Here is a 17055-nt window from a genome sequence, read left to right as displayed (position 1 = left end):
ATCCAAAACAAAAAGACTAATTATCAGATTTCAATAGAGCTAAAGCATGAGGAGATGCTATCACTGGATAATAATTCAAAAGAAATGGTCATATTTTTCTTTAATAATTACGTGCGAATAATAATAATCACTCTGCAGCTAACCCTACTCCTTGTGCATACAGTGCAGTTTCAGATTTCCTTATATCCTTACTTTTAGTGAGAATTTACCTACTTGTTTCTACCTGTAAAGTAAACGGAAGTGTGGCCAGGCTGGACGCAGCATCACCGCAGTCACTGTGATGACCCTCACCAGCTGTTGCTAGAGAAACCACATCATAAAACATTTCTAGGTGAGATCACAATGGTGAGTGGAGGTCAGATGGGCATGGCCCTGGGTGGAACCCTAATAAAATTAGGATATCCCCTGCATTTTGGCTTGGTGGTGTGGAGAGAGCATGCTTCTGGGTTTGTTGAGATCCCAGCTGCCACAGAGGGAGTGGAATGAACATGTGCAGCTCCAGGAGACTGGTCTTTAGTTCAGAGCCCGAGCCAGGCAATTGTGAGAGCAGTTGTGCGAATCAGCAGCTGTTGGGCCAAGTGAGGCAAGACAGAGAGAGGTCATCAACTGTGTGCCCAGGCCATCTGATCCAGGGGAAAGCTACTTGTGATGGGCTGTGTAGCCTACGTAGGGGGAAAAAAAAAAAAGGGGGGGGGGGGAGCAGGGGAAGAGGTTAATGTGGATCTGAGAGGCTAATTATGCTACCTGGCTGTACCTGGACAGTGGCCAGGCTTAATTCAAGATGAAGTCCAGGAGGAGAAGAAGGTGGGTGATTAGTTTAAAGGCAGTAAGTCTGGAGCAGAAAGGGGCTGCAGGGAGGAGAGGCTGGAACTGTACAGTCACTCTCTGGGATCAGAGAGTGGAGAGACTGGAAAAGTCTAGGAGGAAGCCCAGGATGGGAGAAAGCCCCGCAATCTTCACCTGAGTAGAGAAGGCTGTTAAGTGGCCATGTGTGCCATGGAGCAGCTACTGAGGTGGAGCAGGCTTTGGTGATGAGCCCTCATAAAAGGGCAAGATTGGGACTTCGAGGAAGAGGGAGGGAAGGAGTGAGTCAGTCAGTCAGTCAGTCAGCAGAGCAGGGGAAAGCTAAGATGGATGTAAGGTCAAGCCCAAGCCCAAGGAGGGAAGATGTGGGGTTGTGTTTATATTTTAATGGCTTGAAAGTTTGTTAGGGGATTCCAGGGGAGAACCCTGCAAGTCCTGGCCCTGGGAGAAGGGTGAATCTGGGGAGGAGGCCTGGTAAAAGGCTATGGTAGTACAAGCCCAGGGAGGTAGCAGGGGCAGGTTTGAATAGACAGACTTTGCCTGCTCACTACAGGGTCCCCAGGCTGGACCCCAGAGGCGTAGAAGGGCCTGTGTTCCCCTACCAGCCACCAGAGAAGGTGCCACATAACCCCCTGATATAAGGGGATAGGGATGTTGGAAAGCCCTGAGCCAAGTGGGTGCAAGGACCACAGGGCTCAGAGTTGGGCACAAAGACCTTTTTTAAGGACATTAGACTGAATTGTTGGCCTTTGTTATGACAGAAGGAACGGAACAAAAGTGAGACGTGGCTGGAGGGCTGAGTCATGGGAAGATCAGCATAGGACTGGAGCCGCTGTCAGCAGGGGGCGCTATGCAACAGAGCGCTGCTACACCAACCCCAGCGGCTCTTCTATAGTCCTTTTCAGGGGAGAGGGGGGAAACACAGTGCCCCTGGCCTGTGGGAACATGTGTGTGTTTAAGGGTTATTCAACACTCCTTCCTACAGGTATTGGGTGACTAAAGTAAGTACCTACCTACCTATATTTATGTCCTGCCCAGGTGTAATAAGTTTAGTTTTTAGTCTTACAGTTCACTACCCATATCATGCACAAACACTAACAATTTGGCATCTACAAAGATTAAGCAATCTGAATGTTGTCAACATGAAACTCCTTCTGAGCGTGAAAGATGGCTTTGAGCTAATAATGAATGTAATACAATTATCCTTGCCATGGAAACTATGCTACAATGTCTGCTAAATAGCCCAAGGGCATCATGCAGTTACCAGCCCAAATAGAAATTTTGCCCAAATGTGAAAATAAATTGGTGTTGTAGAGAGTATGCAGTGTTGTTGTACCAGTGATTGTCCCAGGATGTTAAAGAGAGGTGGATGAGGTAACATTTTTTATTGGATCAACTTCTGTTGGTGAGAGACACAAGCTTTCAAGCTAACCAGAGCTCTTCCTCAGAACTGGGAAAGGTACTCAGTAACACAGCTAAATACAAGATCAAACAGATAGGTTATCGTAAGAGGTTAGCTCTTATTCTAAGTGACCATTCAATATGAAGTGGTCTTTTAACACCCCAGTTAATAGTCATAAGACAAAAAGGGGGATTAGTGGGTTACAGATTGTTCTAATAAAACATAAATCCAGTGTCTTTATTAAGACCATGATTTTTAGTGTCTGGCAGAGTTATGAATTTAAGCTCTGAGGCTCATCTTTTGAAAGTGTTGTGCAGGTTTCCTATGAGGATGATGATTGAGAGATCAGATACAGAGTGATCTAGCATTGGGTGAAGTACAGCGGATCACCAGAGTATACCCGGTAGTATTGGTATACAGAATTAATGGCCAGCAGTTTGGTTGTTGCGGACAGGTGATCAACTATCCCCAAGATGGTTTCTGCATTAATTGAACTCACTGCCTTCAATGATTGTATTGTGACCATATAAGAAATGGGCTGACTTCCATGTTAATTGACAAGCAGTAAAAATGCTCTTTTGTAATTGAAAACTAATAATATTGTCTATGGGAATATAAAAATCAAACAAAAAAAAAAAAAACAAACCAGTTTGTTGCAACTCCCTGAAGATGGTATTGCATTTGGTCACCTACCAACTACAAATGTACCACAATTAGAGGCAGCTGAAAATGAATAAGTGGTGATTACAATTGGCTGCTCCCTTGGTGCAACTCCTTCAGCAAACAGAACAAATACTGCTCATACAGAAAATGAGCCTGTATCATGGCTAGAAATTTGTACAGCCTATCAATGAGTTTAAGACAACTGGGTAGATTACTATGGCCTTTACAATGCCATTTCCCAATGGAGCTGCCGATTTACACTCACTAAGAGCTAACTGTTAACTGCCAATCCATCAGACCATTTCAAACACTTGATACATTACAGAGAGAGTAGAGCTGCTAAAAATCAGATTTAGATTTTTTGCCAAAACTCCACAATGCCACGGACAACACTTCAGCAAGGAATAGCATGTATAACACCACCTAGTTCTTATATAGTGCTTCTCAGTAGGTCTCAGCATATTTTACAAAAGGAGATAAGCATCATTATCCCCATTTTACAGATGGAAAAACTGATGCACAGAGAGGTAGTAAGTCAGTGGCAAAACACACAGCCAGGGTTTCCTGAATTCCAGTTCACTACTTTATCCTCTAGGCAACACTGCCTCATGAAGAATGAATTAAATGGTATTTATGAGCTAAAGCAGAGGCTACTGAAAGCAGAGCCCACTCTTGCCAAAAAAACTAATTTTCTACAATTTATCTCTGAGGGGTACTAATATCTACTGGCACACACTGCAGGAAACTGTTGGACATGATATTGTTTTTGCAACCTCCAGCACTGGTCTTCACATTAAGAGCAGCTGATTTACACTGGCCTGAACATCATCATCTACCAGCTTCTGAAACAGATTACTTAGCAATGCTAAAAATATGGTAAATGGAAGGTATGCAAAACTTGTTAAGGAAAATCCTTTAATTGTTTCATGGGTCTTCCAAAATTGGGCTGATTTCTTCATTAATTTGCCCACATTTCAATGTTAAGAGCTTCTGGTATCATACCAAGTTTCAACACCTGTGGAAGTCCACATATCCATGGTGTTTTACGACTTGAAGCAGTGGTTCTCAACCAGGCATATGTGTACCCTTGGGGGTGCACAGAGGTCTTCCAGGGGGTACATCAACTCATTTAGATATTTACCTAAATTGACAACAGGCTACGTAAAAAGCACTAGTGAAGTCAGTACAAACTAAAATTTCATACAGACAATGACATGTTTATACTGCTCTATATATTATACATTGAAATGCAAGTACAATATTTATATTCCAGTTGATTTATAATTGTATGGTAAAAATGAGAAAGTAAGCAATTTTTCAGTAATAACTTACTGTTACACTTTTGTATTTTTATGTCTGAATTTGTAAGCAAGTCATTTTGAAGTGAGGTGAAACTTGGTACGCAAGACAAATCAGACTCCTGGAAGGAGTACAGTATTCTGGAAAGGTTGAGAGCCACTGGCTTGAAGGCTCACCCAATGGTTGACACAGTGGTTTACCGAGGCCGGGGGGGAGGGAGGGGGCCAGGCCCCCGGGCACCGACCTGCAGGGGGGCACTGGGCCGGCCCTTCACGACGTGCAGGAGACAGGGGATGCAGGAGGCTCTGAGTGGTGCCCCCTGCATGTCATGAAGGGCTGGGCTGGGCTAGTGGCTCTCATCCCTCCCCCCTCACCCCCCACCCAGGCTTGGGGGTGAGGCTGCCCCATCCGAGCCAGTGCCAGGCTGTGGGGCTGGAGCGGTGAGAAAGTGGGAGGGGGGGCCAGGCCAGCCTTCACGACGAGCGGTGGGTGCAGGAGGCTCTGAAGATTGCCCCTCGGTGCCTCCTCCCACTGCACGTCATGAAGGGCCGGCCCGGTCCCCCACCCAGGCCGGGGGGTGAGGCTGCCCTGTCCCAATCGATACAGGAGAGGCAGGCGCCATGCACAGGATAAGTGTGGGATAGAGGGGTGACGGAGCCAAGCCTGCATTTGAATCCCCCCAAGCCTCATGCCCCTCCCCCGCAGGTGCAGACCCCCCATCCCTGGGGCAGCTGAGGGGTGGTGCCGGGACCCCTCCTGCCCTGCACGGGGGGGGGGGTGAGGCCTGGGGGGCGTAAATGTGTGCTTGGCCCCTGGGCATTGGAGACCCTCCATACGCCACTGGCTTGACAGTGCTGATGAGGAACAGTTATCAGTGCATAGGAGAGTGAGGTGCATAAGAAAAACAAAACCAAGAAAACCAACAATGAAGAGTTCTGCTTTAAGTTCTCATTTGACTTACAGGATAGCACTGGGCTGGTCAAGAGGGTAGAACAGTGACAACTTACAACTGTGAGAAATGATTTTTTGATGAATCTGCACAATACATTTGTATGTGAACGTTGATGTGCCAACACTAATATACAGTGCATCCTGTCCATTGATGCTGTACTTAATTACATAGCTAAATATGAGAGTAAAGGGGAACCAACGTGGAGAACCCTTCAGGAATTGTTGGGTGATGCTCAACGTAGCAATGCAAAGGACAACATTGCAAAAACAGCAGTACAATTCTCTCCCCCCCACCCCCGACTACTCAGCCCAAGAAATATTTATCATTTTGATGGTATGCCCATTGTATCATTGCAGATGGACATTTGTATCAGTTAATATTCAATCAGAAGAGTGGCTAGCAATCCATATTGAAAGTAGAGGAGACTGCTCTTCCTTCTTTACTATAAATTTAGCCACAGCATATAGATGGTTTGGAAAATAAGCCAATAACAGAGTTCTCAAAATACTGCAAAAAAGGACAAAGATGGGTTAAATGAAGAACACCTGCTGTTCTGTATCTTAAGCCAAGGGCAGATATAGACCAGAACTATTATCACCAACATGTAATTTTGAAGGTCCCATACTGAAACTTGGAGCAATTGGCAAATAGATTCTCTACATGGAAATATAATTTTAAGGCAAATGTTTAGCAAGAGCCTCAGATGTCAGAAACTGCAATCATTAAGGATGAATATGAAGTTGGTGTTGAGGATAATCCTGTTTCTCATAAACGGATGGTTGGGTTGCTGCTGGTATGGAACCAAATGGAATAGCTAGACATGTTGAAATTGGAATATATGCTATAGATCTCAGTCATGACTGGAGGGACACTTACAATAGCTACAACAATCTGGGTGGTCTTCAATCTTTTATATCTACAACCAAATCAAACAAACAATGATGATATTAATACTCAACAGTATGAACTACTACATGTGGTCCTTTTTGCAGAACAGCAGCAGATGTTGGATTTACTACAATTACAAATAGCTGCCATCAGACAAAATAATAACAAACATGACAAAAAAATTGTAATCTAAGGGAAAGTTGGGAAATGGTAAAAGCACTATGATAAAGTCTATTACTTGAACTTTTTACAGCAAATTTGGATCTGAAAGGTTTTAATTTTTTTTAAACAGGAGCTGCAGCTGTGTTTCCAGGGCTACTAATTTATTCTGTTGTACATTTTGGAATTGATGGAAACATTAAAGAGCTAGATAGCAAATTGGATCAAAGGTTACAAAAGGATTTGGAAAATTACCATTTTATTATCACTGATGAAACGAATATGATATGCTGCTCATTACTAGGAAAAAAAACAAACAAAAACAATAAAATGCAAGATGTAGACAAGTGAACCTGCACATGTCAACCCAACCATTTGGAGGAATGCTAATCAATTTGCTTGGAGATTTGAAACAGTTGCCAATAGTTCGACAGTCCATTTTATGAAAATATCTTCAGAAGCAATTTGCAGATCAAGGGCAGCTGCTTTTTAGAAATTTTGAAAAAGACTTTACATTTTTTCCATATCCCATCGACAGCCAGGTAAAATCCAACAAGTATTAAGAGTAATCTTAGATAATTTGAGCATGGATGAATGCATAATAGAAGACTGGTCAAAACTAATGCAACAGAAATCTGTTCTTTCTGTGGAAGAAATTGCAAGATATGTTTATGCAATCAGGTTATTTCCCTGAAATGCATTTGCAATTTTTTCAAGTTTAAAATAAACCAACAACTATCTCTGGAGAATCCTATTGCACTAATACTTCCCACTCTTGCTCAGCTTCCTTGTCCTGCTTATATAGCACAACCCCAGGGTGAGGGAGGGCCTCCTTGATTACACCCCAGGTTGTCCCTGCTATAGGCTCCAACCTATCCGTTAAAGGGGTAGTACATTCCTTCACAGTACTCAGACCACCAATTACCAATTACCATTAGCTTTAATGCATCTAAAAACTATGCCAATTAGAAAAACAAATTTATCTCCCTATGAAGTTCTTTTTGGGAGACCATTTGGGGGGAAACTGCTGGTAAACCAGAAATGGAACTTGCTCTAGGAGTCAATTTCTTTTGGCTTGGATTGTGACTAGTCTTAGGGCCTCCCATTATCCAAAGTTGGACATCAGCCAATTTAATGTCAGCTAGTTGCACAAATGTAGCCTTTTCAAGAGCCCAAACATTTGAGGAGGATTATATTTGACCCTGAGTTCAATCATCAATGGATACGAAATATTTACAAAATATGAAACTGATGAAACAGAGAAGAAGTGCAGCTTAGATGACTTCAAATTTAGGTTAACCTCTGTTTGGGAGCAATGGAGAATCTGGCTCTTAAATCAGTTCCGAGTTCTTCCTCATAACACTCACTTTCCTCACAGCTGTGTTATGGTGATTAATTAACCAGTTAACATCACAAGTGCTTTAAACATGCCAATTATTACGATTACTGCCATTCAAGTTAGTATTCATCTCTCCTTCCCCATATCATCTGATGTGTTTTGGATTATTTTTCTGTAAGTTTAGGCACAATGAGGCTCTACATTCAACTTGATGGCATTTCTCTGTTTGGCCATATGTAATGAGATAATTTTTGATAACTACATCTGATGGGGTCTTCTGCGGGGCTCAATCAATTGTTTAAAGAGGGGCAGACCAGTCAATATGTTATTTAAAGAAGTACAGGCACACAATTTTATCATTCCTTCTGCCCTATAGGTATAATGCTATTGAGAAACACTGAGTTCCTGTTTAAAAAAGACTCCATTGCTGAAGGACAGGTAGCATTTTAAGCCTCTGGAGCTATATCATTTCTTAAAGTCCTTAGCAATGAGATTTTTCCCCTTAGCTCAGGAGTTTAACAATTCTAAGTACATCATTGGGATGAAGCTATAATTTGATCAGGGCCTTATACAATGAGAATTTCCAGCTGCCTTGAATAGAAACAGATAATATAACTCACAATTGCTGTGTGCTCAGAATTTATTTTTCTAGACAAAAGTTTGCCCTATCATACAAATCTGAACCTGTGCTCTGAATTACTAAAGAAACATCAAGTAGTATAAAATACACATATACAAAAATTAAGATCTAGGTGCATGTGAGTCAATCTTTAAAGAATCTCTTTTCTAAGGAGCAGCCAATAAAAAGAAAGTTCCAATGATGCTATATGATTTTTTAAAACTGTTTTGACCTATGAAGTCTTTGTGCTTGCTTTTTGAGAATCATTTTGCAATCAATGCTAGCAATGGTACTTAAATTTCTACAGTTCAGGCTGACATTCTCAGAATATATGTTCATACACACAATGAGCTTGTGTAACCATGGCTACTTTTTTTTATGGCATATGGCTGCGTTCTTCCAAGAAATATCTTCCAAGTGATCCATTAAGAGCATAAACTAAATTTCATTTTCATATCAGGGTCCAGCAGTGTCCTTTGTTCAGGTTCAGAACCGTAACATCCTGGGACTTGTAGCTCTAAAGGAGTAGGGGACCTGTACGTTGGGCAGCAATGCATGTAGTGAAGATTGTCAGGGAAATTTAAGCAACAGTCTTCTCTCAGAACAGTGGGTGACCAGAGAAGACCTATTGTGGGTCTCTGGACCTGAAGGGGACAGAACATACTAGCTAAATGGCCCTCAAAGGGTTTTGGAAAGCCTAGGAAGAGGTCTTGAGGGATAGCAAAAGGATGAGGGAGGGCTTAAGAAGAGGCAATGTTTTGATCTAGAAAAACCAGAGATGATGAGAGAGTAGTTGCTGTTCACAGGTTTAACAAAGGCTGTGGAAGAGCCCAGTAGTACAGGGCTCTGTACCTATGCACCAAGGAGTGAAGTTTGCTTATTTGGGTGACGTGTTATTTGTAAGCTCTGCACCCAAAGGTGACTGTTTAGACTCTCCGTAGACATTGTGTTTCACTGGACTTGTTACTCTAGAACCAGAAAAGTTTTGGGGGCTAGCCTCAGGTCTGAACTACCCAGTCACCGACAGGACACTGAGGCAGGCACAGTGAGGGGGACAGCTGAGGAAGACACCGCACTTGATGGTTGAACAGGTAAGCCAGTACTACAGTCATATTAGTGGCTTCATATGGAAACTCCAATTTTTTGATGTGAGGTGTCCTCAGTGACATCTACTGCCTGGGACTTTTTATAAACAAGTATAGGTGTTTAATTTGCAGTTTGTTATGAATATTTTAACTTCTGAGGACTCCACAAGTTCTGTGGAATTTCTAAAATTCTTTTTAGGCCTTACAGAATCTGTAAATTCCACAGCATAGTCAACACACCTGTAAGCATCATAAACCTAATAGTTTTGGCTCAAGAAGATCACAGACTCTGCAGGTACAGATTGTGACATTTTTCAAGGAATTTAAAAACTTGGTAGATGGAAACCATGCTGTGTGTAAACTCCATAAATTGCAGCGTGGCAGAAACTGTGGGTGAAATTGCTGAGGTCTGGGAACCGAACAGCAGCTTCTGTTCCTCAAGAAACCTAGAAGCTTCTCACTACAAAACATTCAAAATCTGCAGGTATTGCCAGTACAGCTGACCAGATTGGCAGGTGCATCCCCACCTCCGACAAGGTGCATAGGCCCATCTTGCAGACCTTGTAAGATCCATGCTCACCATTAAAATAATTATGAAGTTCAAAAGCACTGATTTAAAGATCTATACCTACAGTCTCAGTGCCAGTTACAACAGAACATTGTATCTTTTAGGGGCTGTGAACTCCGCAGGTAGCCCTTGTATTCCATTACAACAAGCTCCTCAGATATGTTCAGTGGAGTTTATAATTTATGTGATTCAAAACAGCTCCTGCTCAAGGAACTCTGAACCTTCTCTGGCAGAGTGTAAACACCTTGAGAGGAACAATGTGGGAATCAAGTTAATAAACCTGACCTCCTTGTGTCCCATGTTCCCTGTAAAGTACCAAGGAGCCCTCCTGCTTCTGCCCACTGGGTTTCAGTGGGAGTGAAAGGCAGCCCTGCTTCACTGAAATAATCCATTTAAAAAAAAAAAAAAAAAAGGTATTACTATATTCTTTCCCATTTTCCAAAAAGATATTTTCTTCAAGAAAATAATTCTTATAGTGTTAAGAAATGGAAACATTTTAAAGGTCTTATTCAAAACAAAAAATATAACCCCCACAAGCCTAAAGACATTCCAAGACAAGAAGTACTTTAATACAGTCTTAAGTTTGGAAATATAGAGTAAACAAAAAGAACCTCATGATAACATTGTCATTTAAAAGAAACGCCAAACATCTGAAAGTTAGAACATTCAGAGTTTAAATTCCACAAAAAAGCCTAACTGCAGCCTTGTATCCCCATTTAGTATCCATCTAACAGATCTTCCTAAATTTTAAGTATTATCAACAAAGTATTTTCCTCAAGTGAGTGCCTAAAATTAGATTTCTAAATCCTTATTTAGTCTCTGAAATAAATGGCCTGATTTTCATTAGTGCTAAGCACCCAGCAGTAGCCACTGAAGGCAATGGGACACTAAATAACTAACTTTGGTTTGATCTATAACCAACTGTAGCATTTTCCATTATAAAGTATCCATGCCATAAATATACGGCTATTCATATGTGTATATACATGGACTTATGTAAGGGTTATTTTTATTTTCACAAGAATGTGTGTATACTACTCATGTCCTTGCAACCTTTCCATTCTAAGATTGCTTAATATCTAACATCAGTTTAATATACAATTAAGCCACAACTGGGGATAAACCTGTCCTTGCAGGGGGAGGGACTCCATTATCTAATAGATCTTTTCCATCGCCAAATACTATGTTACTCTATATACAGATGTAATTGAACTACAGAGCTCTGTTGGTGCACAACTGACTCATTGTGAGCTGTGACTGCTGGAAACTATGGTTTACTGAAGGTCAAAGGTTCTGTACTGTTTTTACAATAACCTTTGCTGTCGCTGAACCCTGGATCATGCTGACTAATGAGACATAGCTAACTTGGAGAGATTATCTACTGTTCAAGAATAAGACATTCAACATAAGTGGGTAACCCTTGGTTAAAACATGCATTAAACTCCTCCCACTCTTTATCCTACAAACTAGCTTCTCAGACTAATCCAAACAGGCAATGTTTTCCGCAGTGCCTATTTTTTAAAGTTGTCATTTCCTGCCCCTTTTTATGTTGTTGTAAATTTACCTTCATACAGAAGAACCACCAATGTCATTTTTGGGTCTGCAAGGGCTACTCATGGGGCATCTCAGTGACATTCAGCTTTATGCTGTGCAGTGAAGGTTGGGAAGTGGGGGAGAAAAAAGAAGTCTGGGCAGCACTGCAATGCGTTTGCCAGTAATTATTGCATGTGCTGCTAGCAAGCACTTATGCATTTGCTCCCATCATTTGACATGGTAATAAATACTTCAAGTTGGAGGGATTTCCAGCCCTATTCAGTGTGGGTGGGCAGCGATAATTCAGAACTCTCACTTAAAGATCAAATTAAGCTGTCAAAACTATTATCCTCTGTGCCAAGTTACTTGAAACTTCACTAACAGCAACTCTCACTGTAGCTCTTTTAATATTTCCCTTCCTACTGCATGCTTCTGGGCTGTCCTCACTTTTGTACCTCAAGTTAATTGACTGCCAGTTAATTTGAGATTGATAACATTTGTAGAAGCTAATGTGAACTTCCCCACACCTTTGATCTGGGCTACAAAATGTTGTTCTTTACCCTGTGCTGATCCCTAGGATCAAGTAGTTCGAGGCACAGAAGTCAGTGAAAACATACCCTCTGACTGGACTTTTCACAGTGTGATCAATCGGAATGGAGCAGGTATGGGATCTAGCAGAGATAACATTACAGTTTTATTGGTAACATTTGGAAGTTGTTCATAGAATCATAGAAGATTAAGGTTGGAAGGGACCTCAGGAGGTCATCTAGTCCAATCCCCTGCTCAAAGCAGGACCAACCCCAACTAAATCATCCCAGCCAGGGCTTTGTCAAGCTGTACCTTAAAAACCTTCAAGTATGGAGATTCCACCACCTCCCTAGGTAACCAATTCCAGTGCTTCACCACCGTCCAAGTGAAAATGTTTTTCCTACTATCCAACCTAGACCTCCCCCCACTGCAACTTGAGACCATTGCTCCTTGTTCTGTCATCTACTACCATTGAGAATAGTCTAGTTCCATCCTCCCTGGAACCCCCTTTCAGGTAGTTAAAGGCTGCTATCAAATTCCCCCTCATTCTTCTCTTCTGCAGGCTAAACAAGCCTAGTTCCCTCAGCCTCTCCTCACAAGTCTTGAGCTCCAACCCCCTAATAATTTTTGTTGCCCTCCAATGGACTCTCTCTAACTACTCCACATCCTTTCTGTAGTGGGGAGCCCAAAACTGGACACAATACTCCAAATGAGGCCTCCATCAGTGCTGAATGGAGGGGAATAATCACTTCTCTTGATCTGCTGGCAATGCTCCTACTAATGCAACCCAAGATGCCATTAGCCTTCTTGGCAATAAGGGCACACTGCTGACTCATATCCAGCTTCTTCTCCACTGTAACCTCAGTCCTTTTCTGCCCAACTGCTGCCTAGTCAGTCAGTCCCCAGTCTGTAGCAGTGCACAGGATTCTTCTGTCCTAAGTGCAGGACTCTGCACTTGTTGAACCTCATCAGATTTCTTTTGGCCCAGTCCTCCAATTTGTCTAGGTCACTCTGTATCCTATCCCTGCCCTCCAGCATATCTAACCAGTTTAGTGTCATCTGAAAACTTGCTGAGGGTGCAATCCACCCCATCCTCCAGATCATTAATGAGGATGTTGAACAAAACCAGCCCCAGCACCGACCCCTGGCACACGCCGCTTGTTACCGGCTGCCAACTAGACTTTGAGTCGTTGATCACTACCTGTTGAGCCTGATGATCTAGCCAGCTTTCTATTCATCTTATAGTCCATTCATCCAACCCATACTTCTTTAACTTGCTGATAAGAATAGAGTGGGAGACCTGTATCAAAAGCTTTGCCAAAGTCAAGGTATATCATGTCCACCACTTTCCGCACATCCACAGAGCCAGTCATCTCATCATAGAAGGCAATCAGGTTGGTCAGGCATGACTTGCCCTTGGTGAATCTATGTTGACTGTTCCTGATCACCTTCCTCTCTTCCAAGTGCCTTAAAATGGATTCCTTGAGGACCTGCTCCATGATTTTTCTAGGGATTGAGGTGAGGCTGACTGGTCTGTAGTTCCCTGGATCCTCTTTCTTCCCTTTCTTGAAGATGGGCATTATATTTGTCTTTTTCCAATCATCAGAGATCTCCCCAATTGCCACGAGCTTTCAAAGATAATAGCTAATGGCTCTGAAATCACATCAGCTAACTCTCTCAGCACCCTAGGATGCATTGCATCTGGCCCCATGGACTTGTGTATGTCCAGTCTTTCTAAATAGTTCTGAACCTGTTTTTCAGCACTGAGGGCTACTCACCTCCTCCCCATTCTGTAAATGTAACAAAAGAAGCTGTGGAGTATTCTACAAAGCATGGTGATGTTGTGTGAAGACAGAGGGAAGGGAACCAGAAGCATTTGGAGTAGGGGAGAGCATTATGGTATGATAGGAGGTAGAGGCATTTGGGGGAGGTTTTGATTGGGAATAGGTTAAACCTTTGTGCGTAGTTTGAAATAATCATCCATGCTCAGATATTTATCTGAAGAGAACTGAACCTACAGACCTTTTAAAATTGATTTGCCCTCATTTAATTTTTGATTACCTTTCCCTCTATTCTATTAGAGAGACAAGGTGGGTGAGGTAATATCTTCTAATGCAGTGGCGTGCAAACTTTTCCTGTCACATCCGCCCTCCCGTTATAGAATCTGTCCGCACCCTTCTTCGTTTATTGTACCATTATTGCACCACCAAGGCTTCCTCAGCAATGGAGCTGAAGCTGATGGCAGAGCTAGGGGCGGAGCTGGGACTAGGGGCAGAGAGGGAATGAGGGCAGAGCTGGTCTGGGGGCAGAGTGGAGCTGGGACTAGGGGCAGAGCGAGGCTGGGAGTGGATCTGACCTGGAGGTGGAGCAGGACTGGGGGCTGAATGGGGTTGGGGGTGCAGCTGGTCTGGTGGCAGAGCTGTTTTTTTGTTTTGCGGGGTGTTAATCATCTTAGCAGCAGAGATCTCTCTATAGATTTTGCATCTGTTGTTCTGGCAGGGTCTGGTGCTGCTTTGAGCTAGTGTGCCCTAGTCTGTGGGGAGCTTGCTTCTGATGATGAGGTTGGAGAGAAGTGGGGGTTATTTAAAGGCCAGAAGAGGAGTTTCAAGAAAGATTTATTTCAGGATGGGGTCCCCATATGTATGGGTTCCAGTGTGGGGGGGAAAGGTGACAACTAGCGGTGTGTGGTCAGAGGAGGTTTTATTTCTGTATTGAAGCAGGTTCTCTCGGAATATTTGGATGGCCTGTTTCATGTTGCTATCTACTTCTCTGGTGCAGTGTTCTTGTTTGCTGAAGGTAGTTTTAAGTGTGGTAAGACATATATCCTGAACTTTCTCTTTGGAGCATATTCTATGGTATCAGTGCCTGGCTGTAGCAAACAGATTTCTTGGTGTGTAGTCTGGATCTGTGAAGGTAGGTGTGGTTATCCATGGGTGTCTTGTATATAGTTGTCTGGGTTCCAAGTTGTCCATCCAGAGGATGAAAATATCATCAATGCACCTCAGATATATCATTGGTTTCATGGTGCATTTGTCCAGAAATTCTTCCTCAAGGTGGCCTGTGAAGAGGCTGGCATATTGGGGAGCCATCCTAGCACCCATGGCTGTTTCCAGGGTTGGGATAAAGTGTTTGCTGTTGAGTGAAAAATTGCTATGGGTGAGGATGAAATGGATGGGTTTGGTGATGTGTTCGAGGTGGATATCAGAGGGTTGTCCATTGTCTTGTAAATATTTGAGGCAGGCAGTGATGCCATCATGGTGAGGGATGTTGGTGTATAGGGAGGTGACATCTATGGCAAGGGTGGTGTTGTGAGGGAGACAGTTAATGTTGAGGGGTTTATGGAGGATGTTGGTTGTGTCTTGGAGGAAGCTGGTGAATGTTGAGGATGGCTTCCATAAGTCCTGATAGTCTGTCAGTCAGAGTGCCATGGCCAGGTATGATGGGTCTCCCTGGGTTCTCTTGTCTGTGTATCTTGGGGAACATGTAGAAGATCCCTGGCGTGGGTTCATGAGGGATAAGGCTGTAGTGTTTCATCAAGTTTCTCTTGGCCTTCTAAGTACCCCCCAATCTCTCCAATTTCATCATCACAAGCAAGCTTCCCTCAGACCAAGACACACCAACTCCAAAGCTACACCAAACCCTGCCAGACAACAGATGCAAAACTTGCAGACATATTTCTACTGCTATGAGGGTCAACCCCCCCAACCACCACTGACACATCTTTCAAGATGCATGGGTCTTACACATGCCTAACACACCATGTTGTGTACCTCATCCAGTGCATGCCCCAACAACTATGTGAGTGAAACCAGACAATCACTACATGCTCGAAGGAACTCACAGAAAAATAATAAGAGACAAAAAACACCCTATCACCTGTGGGTGAACACTTTTCACAAAGCGATCACTATTTATCTGACCTCTCAGTCCTCATCCTCAAAAGAAACTTGCACAACACCTTCAAAAGATGAGCCTATGAGCTTAAATCTTTTGCTAGACACTAAAAATCATAGACTGATGGCTTATACAACAATCTATAACCCACTAACCACCCCACCTCAGTTTCCCCCTCTCCTCATGACTGGAGAGGTGTTAACGGCCACTTCACCTTGAATGGCCTCTTGAAATGTGTTAGCTACTTATACTAAACAATCTCCTCCACCTTGTCTCTCTAATATCCTGGACCAATACAGCTACAGCAACACTGCAGACAATATTTCCTCTTTGTTAAGTGATGAGCGTTCAGTTGGTGCTGCACAAGACAAAAAGCCAGAGGTCGTTCCTACTCCAAGGATCTTACGCATCTATACAGGGATGTGAGAAAATAAAATTCTCATTGATGGGAAGAATTATACTTTTGTGAGTTCACAAAAGTAGTAACAAACTATGTGTTCTCTCCTCAGATTTCAAAACAGAAACAGTTTTCATAGGTAGAGAACACTCAGAGTTTTGATTAATTGAGGTACTACAAAATTTGGCTATGAATAAGGACTTGAGGATTTGCTTTATTATAAACATGTGTATATATACACACACAAATATTTATCCATTAGGACCAGAAATATTTAGATGGCTGTTTATTCCAGGAGAACAGCATAGTGCAAACTCTTCTATATAAATTCTAAATGGAAAGATAAGCAGCTGTTCCGCATTTTTAATTAATGCTTGTAAAGGGCTTTGACGTCAGAAAGCGCTTAGTTTTCTATTTGTCTGTTTTGGGTGGGTGCTCAAGAGATCTACTATGTCATGTCATCAGCCACTTGAAATCTATAGTTCGGTTAGTCATAACCAAGATTACCTAGAATTACTATTGACTTTAGATATCCAAATTGAGAGACATTAGACATCCAGAAATTACATGTCACTCTTGAAAATCTGAGCCCATGAGTTTTCAAATATATAATTAGAATCACTCAGCGGGGTTATGTTTTATCAACAGAGAGTCATTTTCTACTCTTTAATATATTTAAATAAATGTATTTTTACAACAGGGAGATGCCACCACTCAGATGCAAATTAAAAGTAACCCCAGAAGTACTATAAATAATCCTTATTAAAACAGTGAATAAGTCATACAGAATTAGCAAATACCAAATTCCTTATTTAATTTCTGGTACCCATACTCTATGGTCAGCAAAGAAAAAACAAGTAAATTGACTCACTGAGGTCTTTTTCAACCATAGCTATAACTAGAATAAAATGAGAAAACAGAACAA

At 42.3% G+C, this 17055-nt stretch overlaps 1 protein-coding gene across 2 annotated transcripts in view; it reads right to left on the bottom strand.

The window, feature by feature from the left end:
• LOC137145253 (ribosomal protein S6 kinase alpha-2) overlaps nucleotides 1–17055 on the bottom strand; it is a 366242-nt gene that overhangs the window by 125304 nt on the left and 223883 nt on the right. The window lies entirely within an intron of this gene.

The sequence above is a fragment of the Emydura macquarii genome, unplaced genomic scaffold, assembly GCF_026122565.2.
Source record: "Emydura macquarii macquarii isolate MOO-44397 ecotype Brisbane River unplaced genomic scaffold, CSIRO-AGI_Emac_v2 contig_3517, whole genome shotgun sequence".
In the NCBI taxonomy this organism is placed as follows: domain Eukaryota; kingdom Metazoa; phylum Chordata; order Testudines; family Chelidae; genus Emydura; species Emydura macquarii.
This window is presented reverse-complemented; position numbering and strand designations above follow the sequence as displayed.